Source organism: Falco rusticolus, chromosome 3, assembly GCF_015220075.1.
Source record: "Falco rusticolus isolate bFalRus1 chromosome 3, bFalRus1.pri, whole genome shotgun sequence".
Taxonomy (NCBI): Eukaryota; Metazoa; Chordata; class Aves; order Falconiformes; family Falconidae; genus Falco; species Falco rusticolus.
This window is the reverse complement of record NC_051189.1, coordinates 94,285,376-94,303,452: the sequence shown is the minus strand read 5'-3', so window position 1 is coordinate 94,303,452 and position 18,077 is coordinate 94,285,376.

The window sequence follows — 18,077 nt, the reverse complement described above, 5'->3', positions numbered from 1 at the left end:
TAGTCTTGCTAAGGTCTGCTGTCTTGAAACAAAAGATCAGTCTTAATACCGGGGGTAGAATTACAGACTAGAGAAAGGGAACAGGAATATGTTTAGATTCAATGAGCCACAAAACGTATGCACACAGAAAAAGAAAACCTGAGAAACTACAATCCTCTTTTTAATAAAGTTCTAAGATAAACTCCCTACATTTGGGGGGAATTGGAGAACAGGAAATTTAATTCCTTACTTTTTCCTTCTGACTTCAAAGGAAAGACCTGATTTCTTATGCACCACATTAAAGGAGCATTTTAGCAAACAATAGCTATATGTATCCCACAGAACAGAGAAATTTAAATTTATTTTCTTGCAAAGTTTTAGCAATACATAATACCCTCCACAAGCTCTTCTAAACACTAAACAGAGCTACTATTGACTATCCAAAATTTTTTGGTTTCTACTGTTTTCTAATGGATATATTTCAGCAAAGAGGAAAGAATTTGTCTCTGTGGTCTGCATAATTAGCACTTGCATTCTCAGGGTGCTTCCAGGCCTCCTTAGGAAGTTAAAAAATACAGTAATAATCACTTCATATATCATCAAGAATCACTGATGCATAGTAATATGTAACAATACAGAAATCTTACTGCAGACCACAGCAATATTGACTATGAGCACTATACCAGTATAACAATTACAAAAGTAATTAGTGTGTCACCTTCTTTTCTGACAACCAACTAATTAAACAACAGAAGCAGAACACACCAAAACCAAAAAAAGAATGCAAATAGTTTTAAATAGCTTTTTCTAGGTATTGGTGATACATGTCTGCTGGTATCGTTCTTCAGCATCACCGATGAAAGCCATGGAAGCGTGAGAAAATTCAGGATCCTGAATTAGAAGTTTTATTTCCAGACCTGCCATACAGTCTGAGCCAGCTGCCAGTGGTGAGGTCTCTGCCAGGCAGGACATTTTGCCCCTAAAGATCACGACAGTAGTGGCAAGGGCTTCTCAGAAAGGTGCCACTCACGTCAGGGTGAGGAACTACGCTTCCTGAGGCAAAAAGCAGTCATTTTCTGTAAAGGTTGTGCAGGGTGCCGAGCATTTTGTGTGCGTTCTCCCAGTGCTTGCTGGTGTTGGAAGACACGGTGGTCGAGACACAGCCCCAGGGAAGCCAGTGGCAAAGCTCTCATTTGCTTCAGCAACCCCCCATCATCTGTATTTGCAGAGAAACCCCCATGTTGCCTCTCTCATTTCGGTACAGGGAGTGCTGGGGTTGAGGAGGATGGGCTGAGTGCTGGGGAGCTGGTGAGGGCTCTGCGCCTCGGCGGCAGCAAGCCATTCCCATCCAATGGCAACATGCTGGTCCTCATGCCAGCCTGGGCAGGTGCCTCCTAGACTGAAGGAAAGGTGTTTGACAGGTTAAATAAGCGGTGACTTGATGTGGGCTACTCCCTCGCTGTGTGGGGACTCCCACAGCTCCTTCCTGGAGATGGCTGCTGAGCTGCAGGGAGGCTGGAGCAGCTGACTGCGCTTCGCTGCAGCTACCACAGGACTTTTTGGGGGGACTTCCAGATGTGCAGTCCCCATGCAGTCTCGGTAACATAATTAGACCTGGGATTTATTTAGCACTATTCAACATGTTTTCAGCAGGGCTGATTATGTGCTGTTCCCTTAGGACCCCTGTTATAATTTGGAGCTTCCTCAGAGCTGCAGGGATTTGAAGCGGGGGGGGGGGGATGGGGGGGGGGATGGGGGGGGGGGGGGGTGTCTTAAATAGCATTACATTTGTACCGCTGAGGTATTCCCTTTCGGGCCAGAGGTAGCTTAGCCTCCTACCATGCCCGCACGATTTTCTTCCTGTCAGCACATCTACAGTTGATAATTCGAAGCATTTTCCAGGGGGCTGGACAGAGTTATGTCTCCCAACAGTTGTTATTCAAACACGTTACGGCTATTTGGGCATTTTGGCATAGAGCGGTTTGATGTAATTAGGATCAGTTTCTGGTTATGGCCATGCCAGGCCAGAGGCAGAGGGCACTTCTCATAGTGGGAAGAGGAAAAGCCAAAGGCAATGATTAAAACAGATTATTATACACTTTTCAGCTAACATGTGGAATCAATAGCAAAACATTAGCAGCTGTGCTCAGCTGTAGAAAAGCCTGCAGTCTTACTGTAACCAATAAAAATAAATTATGGACTGAAAGGGAGGATGGAAAAAATGGTGGGGAAACCAGAGCAGCATTCAATGAAAAATTGTAACGTAAACATTGAAAATAATTTCTAACCCAAAACACTGGGTTGGGTTGGTTTTTCTGTTTGTTTGTTTGTTTGTTTTGACATTACATCCACCAGTGGAAAGCCTGCCTCAATGAGCAGTCTCCATGATAACCAGTGCAGTAACGGTGACATCCCACAAGCTCTGAAGGTGAAAACAGAGAAGGTGATAAACAAGTTGGCGAATGTTAGATGTTGCACTGCATTTTTCTAATAAAGTGAAATGAGACCTTATCCTGGCTTTCAGCTCAACAGAAATATGAGGAAGGAAAACTTCAGACCTGAGAGGCTTGCTTGGTGTAACGGCACTGTACTGAGTGAGCTGATGAACAGCAGGCATCTGGTCACCCAGGAAGAAGGTAAGGATCTAACTTGTTGATTACAAGCAAAAACAAAGTATATGATCTTTTTTGTTAAGGTACAGCACATGACTCAAAGTTAGGGACCAAGTGTAAGATTTTGTTCCAAAACTGGATAATTGTAGCAATATAATAAGAAATGCTAATGTATGTGATTCGTGCAGACAATAACGTTTGGTCAGGGTAGTGTACTAACCACTAAGGTTAAGAAATGCTTGGAAGACAAATCTATTAATATATACTTCAAGACAAAAAAGGTGTTATTCTTCTGTGATACTACATTTCTGCCTCCTATTTAAACATGTCACCTTACCAAGTAAAAAAGGGTTAACAGATTTAAGCTCAGAAAAAAAAAAAAAGAAAAAAAGTTGTGATTTTAGTAAAAATGAGAAAGCTAATTCTGCATCTTAATTTCTACTTAAATAAACTTGTGACTTCCAGTGGTAATTTCAGCATAGTTGGTCAGAAATGAAGCTAACAAAAGTAACAAGTGTTAATTGACCCATATTTAATTTTAATCTAATCTGACGGTCAAGAATGACTAATTAACTTCACAGAACAAACAAAGACTTTGTTAAATATCTACTTTCTTCATCCCTTCAGTTTTGATGTTAGAGGCCATGAGAAATCATCTCAGACATTGCCAAGGCATTTCTAAACAAAATAGAGAAGACTAGAATGCATATTTGTAGACTTCATAAGGAAAGAAAGTAAAAAAGGGAAAAGCAAGAATAAAGGATTTAACTGAACAAAAAATAATTAGGTGATGATTACCTTTAAAACTGGTCTGGGTTCAACATACAGTCAGAATTTTTATAGGAATAGTGTCCATACAGATAAGATGAGGTAGGAGAATAGTACCAGATCTTTCTTAGAAAAATAATTAATACAGTGAGAGATGACTGGCTGACTATCCCAAAGAATCTGAGGCAAACTCAGAGATTATATCCTTAGCAAAGCAAGGTCTTAGGTGTTTTTCCCATACCACAAAAGTTCTCCGAGTCTGAAAAATTATTTCATCCTTTTTTTGAATGAAACTTTTCAAGTTTTTCAAGTCTACCAAAAGTTCATGCACAACAAGTGAGAAACTATCTTCACCGCCCCAGAATACCTGCTAACTTGGAAGACAGAAGACTCAGACCCCAGGACCTTCCCTGCTTGATTCAGTGAACAGATAAGAACCTCATCACACCCTAGACTGCATTTAATAGACAGTTTATGCATTACTTTAGAATGAAAGTGTCTCTTTGTTAGTAGAATTTCTGCTTAAAATGAGACACTTTCAAACAAAACGGTGTATTTATTACCCCAAATTTAGGGGTTTTGTTAACCCATATTTTTGTTTTGAAAGACATTTTTGTCTGAAAATTTCTTATCTGCTGCAGTGACCACAGTCCAGCTCCAGGTTCAAGACCACATTATCAGTCCTTTCTCTTGCTGCCACGACTTGCTCCTTTTCTGATGTTTCATTAGAAATCTGTCAGGATAAGTCATGTCTTAGTGAATTAGGCTATTCTGTAATAACATTTTAAATGTATATATCTCCTCTTATCCAGCAGAACATCAGTTTGCAAATGCCCCATCAGAGAACCATACCACATTCTATACCAGCAAAGCCATCTCCTGGGTACTTAACACAAGCAGCTGGATTATCACAGTGCAGGTGTAGGATGAAACCATTTGTGTTACAAAATGCAACAGAACTCATTTTCCAGCTGCATGCAGTGAATATAGTTTCAGCTGTAAAGGCCTGGGCTACCAGCTCCACCAAGCAAGCCGGAGGAAGCCGCTGGGAGGGAGACCTTAACTTTGCCCGCCTTTGAAACTGTGGCTCCAGGATCAGTAAGTATTTCAACTGGGAGGATGAGACCACTATGCAGTCTCTGCCAGCAGAGGTTGAGAGCTTCATCAATACCATTTTCTTACTTTCTTTCAAAACCAGCATCTCCACAGACATGGAATAAGCTTGTGGTCTGCATTTTACACCCAGATTCCTCCCATTCCTCCTTATTTGCATATCCTGAGAATATCTTGCTCTCCTCAGCCTCCACAGAAGCAAGAAGCCCTGCATATGCAAAACAAAGTTCCCCTCCTTCTCCATTATCAGCTATGCAAATACACATACTTTTGTGCTCTGCATTGCGGGAAGGATAGAGCAACTGACTCTTACAGGAAACTGCACAAAAACCCTTGTTTAATTCACACAGGGAGCATGTAAACAAACACCAACATCTCCATTCTAGCATGACTCCTAAGTGATTTGTTCAAAGTCTTATAGTAATTGAATGTCTAGCTCAAGGAACAAACTCATGGATCCTTCCTGACCTGCCTCAGAACATAATTCACTCCACCTTGTTGTCTTAGTCTTCTTCCCTGAAAAATGGGCTCGATCACATGCTGCATGTTTTCAAATGTAGTTTTAAACTGCATTTTACTGTGCCTGAATGCATGAGTTGTTGTTCTGAGATAATTAACTCACCTATGATACCTGAAAATCTGTTCTCCCCCTGTTCAATCCAAAACTAATTTTTTGTTTTATTAGTTTTAAATTAATCAGACAAGGCTATATCCCTGCATCTCCATCCACCATCACACTGGCTGACCTGAAAAATCCAACTTCTTCTGTCTGCAGAAGTAAAGCGATGTCCTTCATGTCTTTAACTGCATCCAAAATAATATGAAAATTGCACTGTTGCACTGTAATAAATTTGTTAACTTAGTAGGACCATATAAATGTAATTATCATCTTTAAGCATTCTTAATCCTTCATTCTACCTTCCTTTCATTACCTAGTAATTCCTTAACTAATATATTCTTTCACCTTTTGCTAATTAATAGCCAGTATCCCTCATTTAGGCTCACCTGTTGCTAAAATCTTTCCAATACTTTATTTGGAGGCTCTGACTGAAAACTCCCCAACTGCAGGTACAATTCAATTGATGGCACAAGGGCTACTGAAATGCTGGGACATAGAAACTGGCAATGCAATGAAAACCGTTTCCTTAAGATGCCATACCTGGGCAGTTTAGCCGCTGCCATGTGAGCAGTTGAATAATCACTACAATTCTTCTGGAAAGAAGCTGGATGTCTACAGGAAAAGTAAAAACAAGACCCAGTCAGAAGCAATGTGAGTTAGCATCCTGGGCACATGTGCTGGAAAACAGAGAGGAAAGTCTGTCATCTTCTATTTGTTGTCGCTTGAAAAGATGATGTAAAATCGAACATCTGCCTTGACAAAGCCCTCAATGTCAGGTGACGGTGGAAGTACAGTCCTAAAATCCACAGAAATCCACAGACAAGTTAATTATATACTTAGGATTGAGAATAAACTGATATTCTTGACAAGGCTTCCAAGAACACATCTGCATTATAGGATTTTTTAACTCCTCCCCTTTTCAGCCTATCGGTCCCTCAGGATTCAAACAACTTTATAAAAACAAATGAGAAATCCCGTGTATTTGTATGCCCAACTCAATTTACTTGGGATGTTATGCAACTCGAAAAGCATCGAGGTCCAGAACAAGGATGTTATCAATGTCTTCCTAGTCCTGGTTGTTCTCAGAAGACTGAGAAAAACTCAGTGCTGTTATCTTTGCCATGTTATCTATTCTAGTAACTCCATTAAAGCCCAGACTAGCCTCTCAGAAACTTCTGTTACTCAGTCAATGACCTCGTTTCCATGGCAGGCTAACACAAGGTGCCATTGATGATGACTTGATTTCCTTTCGCATCTGAAGTGGAAAAGGAGAAGACAGACTAAATGAAATCCCATCCATCTTAATGAAATACAATTATATTCTCCTTATTAATCATTTAAAAATCAATATGTCTCTTCTTGGCAAACCCCGCCAGAATTTGTCATTCTCTGCCAGGCCTCAATACATCTTGTCCTGTAGTGAATTTTATAAGTTCAGTCACCTGTTTCCCAGGGTAAATAACAGTGTTTCTTTGTGCTGTGATGGGAGAGCAGAGAATGGCACTGTCAGAAAGGCTAAAAAGAGAGTCTATACATTTTAATCAGTAAAAACAACTATTTCCTTCCTGTGTACATTTTTAAATGAGCAGTGTTCATTAAAAAAAATAAATAAATGTTTAGATAAAAAACAAAGACTGCAGGTCAACTGATATGTAAAGTTTCATATGGAGTGTTACTTATCTTGGCAACAATAGTACCATTAGTTTCTAACTTAAAAAGTAATCCTACATATTGTATGGGCTGGTAATAATTGTATAAGCTTGCCTGCAAATCTCAAGGTCTGAAAAAAAAGTGTGAGTTGGAATTCTTCCTACACCAATTTCTGCTGATTTACAGACTTCCAGAAAGAACATTTCTCAGTGTATCCAAAAATGTCCACATTATCTACTTTAGATGCAATACAAAGGTACAAACTTCAGCAATTGCAGCATGCATTATCTTGAAATAAAATGGAAGTATTGATTTTAAAAAAATTTGTGAGACGCTGTTCTAGTCCTCTCCTGATATTACCAGCAAAGATAGGTATTCTCAAAATTAATATGACATAGGACACTGGGATACTAACTAAAACTTATGTGAGGGGGAGTGAAATGTCATCCTTTTAATTTTTTTTCCTCTTAAAAAAGCCCCAAAACTCTTGGATAAGGTTTTAAGGAAAACAATCCCCAAGCCATCACCCTATTTTGAAAACAGCTATCTTACAGATGCTGCTTCAGCCAACCATTCACATACACCATCCTTGATATTCCCATGAGCAAGTCATTAATGTGCCTCCAGTGGGTGAAAAAGATGCCTCAGTGCAGCACCAGGATGCAAGCTTGGTTCCACTGGCCCCAGGCACATCGTGGGGCAGCTGCACTCTGTGACACCCCTTACACTCCTGTTCCTCCTGTTACTTGCACTGGAGCAGCTTGTGGGAAACCCCGCAGAGTGTATCAGCTTTCCAATGATATTTCACATTGGCAATGAAAGTTGCAACAGTCAGGATTTCATCTGGAGTGTAACTGAGAAAAAAGGAGGCCAGACTAGCAGGTTTCCCCCCCCTCCAAAAAAAGAGAAGAAAAGTAACTGAAATAATTGGCAGGGAAAAGAACTGACAAACAAGTTTGACAAGATTACGAAAGCACCCTCCCAACTCCTGTTCACTTCTTCGAGGCTTGTGATACTATGAAGTTTGCTTTGTGTAACTATGCAAAACACACACCTGCAAAGGCAGAAGGGGTATACAGTAACGTGTGTTACCATTTACCATTGGTGTTGATTTTTTTCCCATTAACCTCCTCTAGTTTATGTTCCAAAATGCAGTCAAATACCTTGACATGACAATTCAATATTTACCTGCCCAAAGTAAATAAGAGATCCCTAAAGACATACATTCAATATGTATTGAGTTTCTAATAAATCCTGTTTGCACATGGAAATACAGGACTTGCCAGGATGGATGATATTTCAAACCTATTTAGTCCAATATCCTGCCTTAGTAAACAGCATCAAGGTGCTTCAGAGGAAGGTAAAATAAAACCAGCAATAAATAGATGTATCGAATTATAATTCAGGTTGGAAGGGACTTCTGGAGGGCATCTGGCCCAAACCCCACTCAAAGCAAGACCCATTTGCAGCAGGTCAAACTTGCTGTTTGTACAGAGAACACGGAGGCAGGGCTTGGGATGTGATGGGGGAACAAGCCCTCACATGCTCTGGCATTCCCGTGTCCAGTTCAGCGTGCTGTCAGGCATGCCAAGACGAGTGGCATGTGTAGGCCTGTAACATTCATACCTCCTCACAGGATGCGTGAACTATGTAGGTGAGCGCTCCCACAGGATTTGCAACCGCTTCTAAGACTGCTTGTTAGAGCTCTCAAGCGCTTTTCTATGTTTGTTATAGTAAATAAAATCAAATGTCCAATTAAGTTGTTACTACTCAGAGTAGCAGTTTTAGTGGGCATTAGCAAGAGACACAGTCCTCTGGTACACGCTACCACAAATGGCCATCAGAAAAGGAGAGGCATCCTCTGTTACCAGATTTGCCTCTATTGCAAATATGTGCTAGCTAGCAATGACTTCTCCTTCAGCAACAGCATGTAATAGTTTGTAGTAAATACAACAGAATCCTATAACGGGGAATTGTAGAATTCTTTCCTCCTACAGCCTGTTTGAAAATTTTGTCCTTATCTCCTACCTCACATTATACAATTTGAACAACCTAATATCAAGACATTTACTTTAGAGAAAACCAGTGAAAACATTCCCAACAACTGTGCTTTATATGTACACAGATTCGTTCGTCAAGTCATGTGGCCTCCACTATTCCCATAAGTGTACTCAGGAAAGTCTGCTATAGTCCATTTGGGTTGAAATAGAAAACAAATAGATGGCTGCACTAGTCTTTAACTTTTGCCCGCAAAAGGCTTTTCACCTATGGGATGAATGAGCTTTTTGTGGGAATTTACTGTTAAAACACTAACGGGCACGTTGTCAAAATCAAAACCTAACAATAGAAAGCCTCTTTTTGGTTAAGTCTACTATTTCATAGTGCTGCCTGCAAAAGCAAAACCAGTGTCTTTTGCCAGTGGGAGCTTTTTCTCAAGTCCCTAGGCTTTAGCTCAGGGCTGAAATTGGCATCTTATTATATATGACCTGTATTTCATGCAGGGTCTCCAGCAGGACCTTGGAATAACTCTAGTGATCAGTAATCGAGAAAATATTAATGGGTCTGCTGGTAACACAGTCAGGAGATGGTGGCTGTCACAGAAGAGGTGGTCACACAAAAGACAGCTGTGTGATACTGACGACCAGCACAAATGTGATAGCAGCAGAAGTGGCAGAGTGCGCCAGCACAGCATTCGTCCCACCTCACTGATGGACAGCTGAAAGTCTAGTGCCTCAGCCAACAGAGAAAGCAATGCAATGGGTATCTCCAGAGGAGAAGCCATCCCATCCTAAGACAGGGGCCTGGCCACCAGGCCTGGCCTGCTACTTAGATGCTGAACTTACCTCAGAAGAAATGTGTTTGCTATCCTTTAAGGAATTACTGATAACTATTCTTCCCATAAACTATGGGATCATCAGGTGGAGAAGATAAAGAAGCAGAAACAGTTGCAGTAACCAACTTCGGGTCAACTATCAGTCACCACCGAGTCCCTGAAAGCAGTATTATCCCAGGGTGCTTCAGCTTTAAGTATTTCCAGAAGTAGAAAAAAACCCAAGAGCCCTTGTTTAAGCATTTGTGCAGGCAGACTCATAAAGACCATGAAGCCCCAGTTTGGTCAAACATGTTTATGATCAGTTTGTTTAAAGAGCAGGTAGAGAGCAGAAACTATGGAAGGGAAGGAGCACCCGTTGTATTAGAGGAGACCAACACAGCACTGCATGTGTAAGAGCTAAGAAGTGCTATGACTGCTGTCTATAAATGCATCGGGGGCTACGCAGCAGGGATGAAGAAAGCTATTCACATTGAAGGACAGCACTGACACAAAACAAATAGGTATAAACCAGCCACAGTTATGCTGGAAATCACACAAGGATTTCTAACCATCAGTTAGAGCAGTGAAATATTTCCGAATAGTAATAGAGGGGAGCAAAACCACAATGATCTTAACTCTGGACCATGATATATTTGTGAATGGGATTAGAGATGATGTGATTATCCTCCATATTCAAGCACTAGTTTAATGATTAAGGAAGTCCCCTGCCTTCCTTCACTCCAGGTATTTAGCAGTTTACTGCCTAAATACAATAGGCTCATGATAATTTGCTTTTAGCCTATTCTAACACTCAGTCACCTACACAAGTTTTATCTCAACATTTAATATTTACTGAAAAATAAACTATGGTTGTATATTTAGATAAGAAAAAAACCCACACAGAGCCCATTCTTTCCTTTTTTCACAGTGTACTCTCACAATTTTCATGATTTAGCCATATTAAATGTTTAAGTTCCTGCAGAAACACTGATGTTATTTATACAAGTACAAACTACACAGAGATGTCACTATTTCTGTCCTTGCAAGCCTTTGTGTACAACCAGTGTTCCAAAAAGATGGAGCTGATTTTCTTTAAAAAATATCTTTAATTTATTCAGACTGTTTTATTATCCTCTTCTTTTTTTGTCCCCTAAACTTGTGTTTCAATTCACATGCAATGTTCTACTTTCTTTCCATCACCCCTCCATCCTTGTTGTCCAAATTCAAAATTGATGGAAAGAAAGTTAAGTCGTTTAGGGTTAAAAATAAAAACATTTTTCAAATGCCAAGGAAAGAGGAGGATTATTGCACTTTGAAGTTAATACCATGTCTTTTGTAGTTTTCCTGTTTGTTTGTTTTCATCTTCCCCTATTGTCAACAGTGCACTGGATTTTATAGGCAGTCTAACACAGAGCAGATGCTGATTAAAGGAAATGTGGTTTTCAGTGTGACATTTAAAAAAATATCACTTGCTCTAGTCTAAACGTTATCTTCCTAATGAGTTTTATTTTATTAACTGTTGTGTGAAAATACAATGAGCTTATATTTAATTGAAACAGAAGTTTTTACAGCTAACTTGATGGACTGTGACTAGGCAGTCAAGACTGACCAGAATACTCCTGCTGTCTGTCCTGAGGGCTGAAATATCAGGTGCGGATACACGTAGCATTCACTCCCGTGCATCTGCATGGCTGGACCAGAGCGACTGCTTTGGTTCCTGGCATGTGCCGATGCTCTCTCTGCTACTGCTCCCTTGTTCTCCGAATCTTCTACTCTTCCCTCCCTCCTGGCTCCATCAACATCCTTTAATAGAGGGCAGAGGCTGGCTATTTTTAGTTTAATGTAAATGAACCCTAATTCCAACCAGAGACATCACCTCAGCAGGCATTTCTAGGTACTTTTGTATGTACCATAGGCCTTTATACCTTTCACATATACAGAAGACATAAATTGCCCCAAATGCTGGTAGCCTAAACAGACGTTGCAAATGAAAGTCAAGAAGAGAAGAGCAAACTTACATGTGAAATAAAACTTAATAGCGGCAAAAGAAGATGATAACGCATGATGATTTTTATAACATTGTAGAACATGTCTGTTTACTTTGGCTTAAAATCCAAGTTAATTTTACCTGAGGTGCAGGTGGAAGATACAGGGGTATGTTTCATAACGCTTTAATTTTTGGAATAAGCTCCCAAAATACCACAGTGTTGGGCAGACTGTTCATTGTTACAAACTTCAAAAGAACTAGAGGAACAGGTCACTTCAGGCCCAATCCTGGAATGACTTAACTCAGTAAAACTGCTGCTGAATTTAAGATGACCATGATCTGATTCTCCCACCCGAAAAGGAGTGGCACTGTCCCAACCTTTCTATACTGAAACCTAATATGCTTTTCCCACTATGTCATTTAAATTGTACTGCGTGCAACAGGTAGTGACAAAGGGTTCTTTTCTTTAACACCGTATCTCTAACAACATCTGCATTCATAAAACAATGAGCAAACACAGATGAAGTAATCCAGAGGTTAAATTACTGAATTTCTAAGTGTATCCATTGCTTCTGTTGGAAAACCAGGAAGCACAACCCCAACTTTACATATCATTTGCATCTCCAGTCAAGAGCATTTGCAATACTGCACACAGAATAATAAAAAGATATTCAAAACCCTTCTGACCTGTAAAATCCAAACCTCACTTCACCTGAGTTTCAAATTATTTATCTAGTTAAGCCGTCTTTTCATTGCACGATGGCAGTAACTCACGATTTTCATCATTACACAACGGATCAGGATGTCACAGATGGCTGACCAGGGGGGTGGAAGCATTCTGGTGAAATAGTATGCAAGATACTTTCACAATGAGCATACAACAAATAACTGTTGACTACAAATTAGTATCGGGCTATCATACTAGCTAATGGGTTTCAGAATTCACTGCCTGGTAGAGATTATTAATGGAAAGTAACTGTTACTTTAAAAAAAAAAAAGTGCCAACAAACTCAGTTTTCATCTCCCTCTCACCCTGCCTTCCATAACATATCAGCTCATTTTCAAAGGAAAACTTCAAGAAACAGCAGGAAAATGATGGGAACGAGTATTGGGTAGAGAATGCAATTCAGAAGAAGGCTGAAGGGGCCATACATTGCTCGAAGGTTAGGCAGACAAGATGGTAGAAGCTCACATAAAGATCTAACCACCAGGCTTGTTGTGGAGGGACAAAAGGTGCTAGAATCAGCCTCCCTTGCATGCCTGTATGAGGGCATTTGTAATTTCCCATTGCGGTGTTCCTTTCTCTTTAAGGTAAAACCCAAGCAGGCAGCGCACACACAATAGTGTGTGTGTTTTTTGGGAAGACCAGCCCAGAGCCTGACACCAGCATCCCTTGTCCAGAAATGAGATGGCCTTGAAGATTCAGATAAGCTGTCCTTGCACTGTCTCTAAGGATCCTCCCTCTTCATCCTATTCCCACAGAGTGCCAGCCTTCAAATCTCCAGCTCCGTAACTCTTGGTGCCACTGACCTTCCTCAAGGACCTTCCCCAGTGGGACTGCAGCCATAGCACTGCAGGGCAGACAGACAGACGTTTGGAAGGGACGGTGAGTAAACTCAGCAACGTCCATATCACCCATGCCTTAGGTTCTGTGAAAACAGTAACAGTGCCAAGCTAAGGATTCGCTGCTACAGACAACTCACTCAACATCTGACTTGAGTGTGGCCAAGGTAGCCAGCAGATGTAAAATCTTATAAGGTCTCTGAAATGTCCTTTTTGTAGCATTTTACGTGTCCTTCACACAGCGACTCCAAGTATTACACAAGAATCAATACAGATGGGTGAAGCAACGCTACAAGGCTTTCAGAAGATTTGATGTTAAGCATGTTTCCAAGTCATCTGCTTTCAGATTGCTTCACTATCACACAAATAAATATGCATTGTGACTGATCGATGAGGGAGAGGGGGAGAGCATGGCATAGATGTCCAGACAATGAAATTTCCAGTCACATTTTCATGTCATTGAAAAGAAAGACATACCTCACTTTTGACATACTGCTCATTTTGAAGCTGGGCTAGCTCGGGGTTCACCGCTCTGCAGTTGTTCCTAGTTGGATACTAGCACGTCCTATGCAGTCAAGCCTGGTTTAGACTTGCAGCTGTATATCAAAAGCAAAACAAATGCAGACTGGTTCTCATTAAGTTATTATCCATGCGTCAACATACAACGAGCCATAGCAAGTTGTAATTCATACATGTTTTGCCACAGCTGGCGGTTTATGATCATCACAGGGCTTGGTCTCAACTTGTTCCATCTTCCTACAGAAAGCAGTTATAGCTTCTGTGAAGCGTATTTGTTTGCTTGACACCTTCTCTTTCTCCAGGTCCAAATATAATTACTACTAGCTTCTTCTCTATCCTTTGGGCTCCTTGGGATCTCACCTTCTCAACACTATTGTCAGAATTCTCCTTCTAATTGAAATCCCCGATAGGCATTTTAACAGCTAATGTACGTGATTACAACCAATCCAACTGCTGTCAAACATACAATTATAGGGAATCTAATTTTTCTTTGTCTGAGGTTTCCGTTATCTGAAATTCCCTGACGGGAACAGATGAGCACCACCAAAAATCAAAACCACACTGCACATTAACAGGATACTTCAATGTAATAGTCAAAGTTAAAGATACGAAAATAAATAAATAAATAAATCTAAATAAAATCTTAAAATCAAAGAGATAATAGCAGTTTCAGGGAGAAATCCTGCAGACCAGTCCATGAAGGCTGATCTCATTTAGTTTAAGTGTTTGCATAAGGAGAACAAAAGCCGCTAACCACAGAAAGCTAGCAGAAGACAAAAGCACCAACGGCCCAGGAGCCTCTCTAGGTTTTTAGGATGTACTAATGGCACAACATTTTCATAGCTTCTATCTGCACCACCAGAGGGACTAGGCTTTCTCTGTCTGGGAATTCTTTTTGTCAGAGGTCTTGCATCTTGCTAGAGAGGAAGGTGCTACAGAAGACATCCAGGAAACTGGCTGTGACACAGAAAAAGGTTAAGCAGTGTTCAATTAGACAAATGCTGAAGCACCGTGTTTCCTACAGTCCAGGGGAATAACATCCATATTCAAGATATTATTGCTTAGCATGTAAGGCAGGATTTCTAAACGTATATCCTACACAAGGGCTATTTAAATATCAGATCCAGGTAAGGTCTGGGTTGCAAATACAGTCTGCCCAGACTATGCCTAAGTCCCAGGTGCGTGATGATGCCCGCATTCCTCTTTCATATATCCCACCTCTCTCCAGACTTCCAGGGATGGAATATAGCACAAGAGCAGGCTGCTGCGGCAGTGTGCACCTTGCTACACTGGAAGAACCTGGAGACAGCATGCTGGCGAACAAGGCTAGGGTAAAATATCTCAATAGACCTTGGTAAATGTGATTTCAGCAGCTTTATCCAACATAGTCACAAGGAGACCGTTTGGAGCAAAAGAATTGTATTATCAGGGCTATGGAGCCAGGCAGAAATTATTAACTTCAAGACAAGTCCTCCAGCCTGGATATTTCCCTGCAAGTAAGCTGTCATTTCCTAGACTCACCCCGACCCTGTATACATGGCCATATCCCTAGTTTATGTAAATACAGCTCTGTTGATGTCAGCAAAGCTGTGTCGACTTAGACCAGCTGAGGATAAGATCCAAGCTCTGTATGACATAAGTAGAGACAGACAGGAGGAGATAAAAGAAGGAAATACCCTCAACCACAAAACAATAAAAAAACCTGTAAATCCTTACAGTTCTTATCTGAGCTTGTAGCCAAATCGGATGGCATCACGCTGTATTTGGGATGTGAATTTGCAGGGAAAGCAGGCACCATCCTTTTAAACCAGCTTTGTGCCCACAGTCTGTAACACAGCAACATTGGGGAAAAGATGGAGTAAGACACTGATGGAACTGAAGGTTTATGTAATTAGCATTTCTTCATAATTTCATTTCTTCATAAATTGCTCCTCAGTTATTACAGCACACTTCTCTGCAGACCCTGGTTCTAGCTGTACAAACACAGCACACTCTTTTAGCCTGGGATAATCACACATACACAATTCTTCCTTTGTGTGTGTGAGTCTCTAAAACTTTGGATACTGCAGGCTAATTCCGACCAAATTTGCCCAAAAGAATGGAGACTTGAATGTATTAGAGGACCACATGTAATGAATTCAAATAGATTTCAGGGAAAGGTGTAAATGGATAGAGGAAAGATACCAAATGAGTGCCTTGACCAAGGCAAAGACGGCAGCATTAGCGACTCACTGTTAGGAACCAGGGTCCGCAGAGGAGCTAACCACAGATTTCACAAGTTCATTGCTAAGATAATAATTTCTTGGGTTTTGTCCTCTTATCTACCATGGATATCTTTTCCTCACCTGCTTCACAGAAATGTGTAATATTTCAGAATTTTGGTAGCAGAGAGGAAAGAGGACTTCAAAGCCCAGCTCGTGTTCAGACTCATACTCAGCAGACAGACCTTATCTTTCTAACGCACCATCCCCAGACTGGTAGGTGTGAACAACCTCAAACTTTTAATTGTTTAAAATCTAGATACAACAGTCCAGATGTGGATTTCTGCTGTAACCAAGCCAAATAGTTACAGAGTTTCTTAGCTTTTTCTATTGTGAAAATGGCAAAACTCATCACCTACTTAAACAAAAATAATTTTGATGTATTGTAGGACCATGGGATTGAATTTCAGCCGTACCTGAGACAAGACAGATGAAATGCTGTCATAAAAAAGTTTTGAGAAAACAGTGGAAATCTTCTCTTTCATTTATACTCTGTTTCAGGTGTGCACAACACTTCACAATATGGGATCCTTGTGCTTGTGCATGGGTTGGGATTCTCTCATGTTACAGCCACTCAGTACTTGTTTTCTTATTAAAGATTAGTAACGGGGAAACGTTATATAAAATTCAGTGGTTGGATACGGAGTAAAGATTTCAGGCATGCTTCCTTCAACTCTACAATAAAAGAAAACAGGCAAAGGTATGCCACACTAACACACCCAAGTCCAAACCACTTCCCCAAGAACAAGACATCTCTCACAGTCTGATGTAACGGGCAGTAACATACCACAGTGATATAAACTGCAACAAGAAGGCTGAGAAGTAGCATTTATATTTCTTTAACACGGCTGAAGCACCAAAGAGCCTGTGATTGAAAGCAGGGCTAAGAATACAGTTTGCTTTCCTCAGAATTGATCTTGTTTCCTCAGTCCAGTTTCTGTGTAACACCTTGTGCTAATTTCTTCCTCACTCATGGATTATCACTATCAAGGTGATACAAAAGCTCTAACACAACTAAGTTTATTGTTTTCAATATTTTCATTTAAGCACTTTAATCAATATCTGCCAAGACAATTAAAGGGTCCAAATACTTTCAGAGAGGAATTGTTCCCTCAGAGTCGAGCTCTTTTTTTTATTATTTTTATTATTTATTTTGTATTTATTCCCCTATTTATTTTAAACACTAACAAAAAAAAGTTAACACCATTTCCCCAAATTCATACACTATTCTGATTCTTGTTTTAGAAAGGAAATGAAATTTGTCATGCTGCTATACATCATTTGCACTGCAGTACAATGTCCCATCTGTGTGTCAAGTACAAAACAAAAGCATTTTGTGAAAAATTGCTAAAGTAGTAATGATTTTTGTCCTCAACTCTTTGTTTTGCCTTTCAATAAAGAAGGCGACATGTGCCACAAATGATATATTATTGTTTAAGTACAACCCTAGTAACACAGTGCATAACCAAAACCATGTTTCACAGCAGAGAAACTATAGTTTACTGCCCCTATGGCTCTGATGAGAATATAATGTTCTACAGTTTATAAATGCTTTGAGGTCAACACATGATTTACTTCAGCTTGTTCATCCAATGAGCAGGAGGTCCAAAAATATATCAAGCTATTAGACAGCGCACTGGAAGCTTGGCGGAGGCTCCCAGTGATGGAAAGCATGCCATGGAAGCTTCTCTGTCAAATGGAGATGAGATAATTAGATCCAGGTAATACATTGGAGCCCCATCAGGGAACAGGACAGCAAACATGTCATCTTTACGATTTTTTCTCATCCTCCCCAGCAATACTGGCCTGAGATAGTAAAGAGTGTGAAGGATTCATCAGTTCCCAGCAAAAGCACAGCAGCAGGATAATCAAGCTATCATCTCTCCATCATCCTCATTATCCAGAGACCTGGTGTACTGTATAAACAGCAAAACAACATCAACAGCAGATTGAGGAGCCGTGCTAGTTAGCTCCAGCTCCTCTTTTGTGTTCCAGGGTAACACCACACAACACAGATGGACTAGAATCTTCTAACATCCCCAAAAGCTTGAAAGACCCCATTGAAGTTACAAAAGGTCTCATGCAAAAGTGTCTTTCTACTAATTAGAGACCTGATCTTCAATCCTACAACTAAATATTCCCAAGCTGCTGGTAGATCACAACATGTCTGAATACTGGGGTAACATAGTGATTT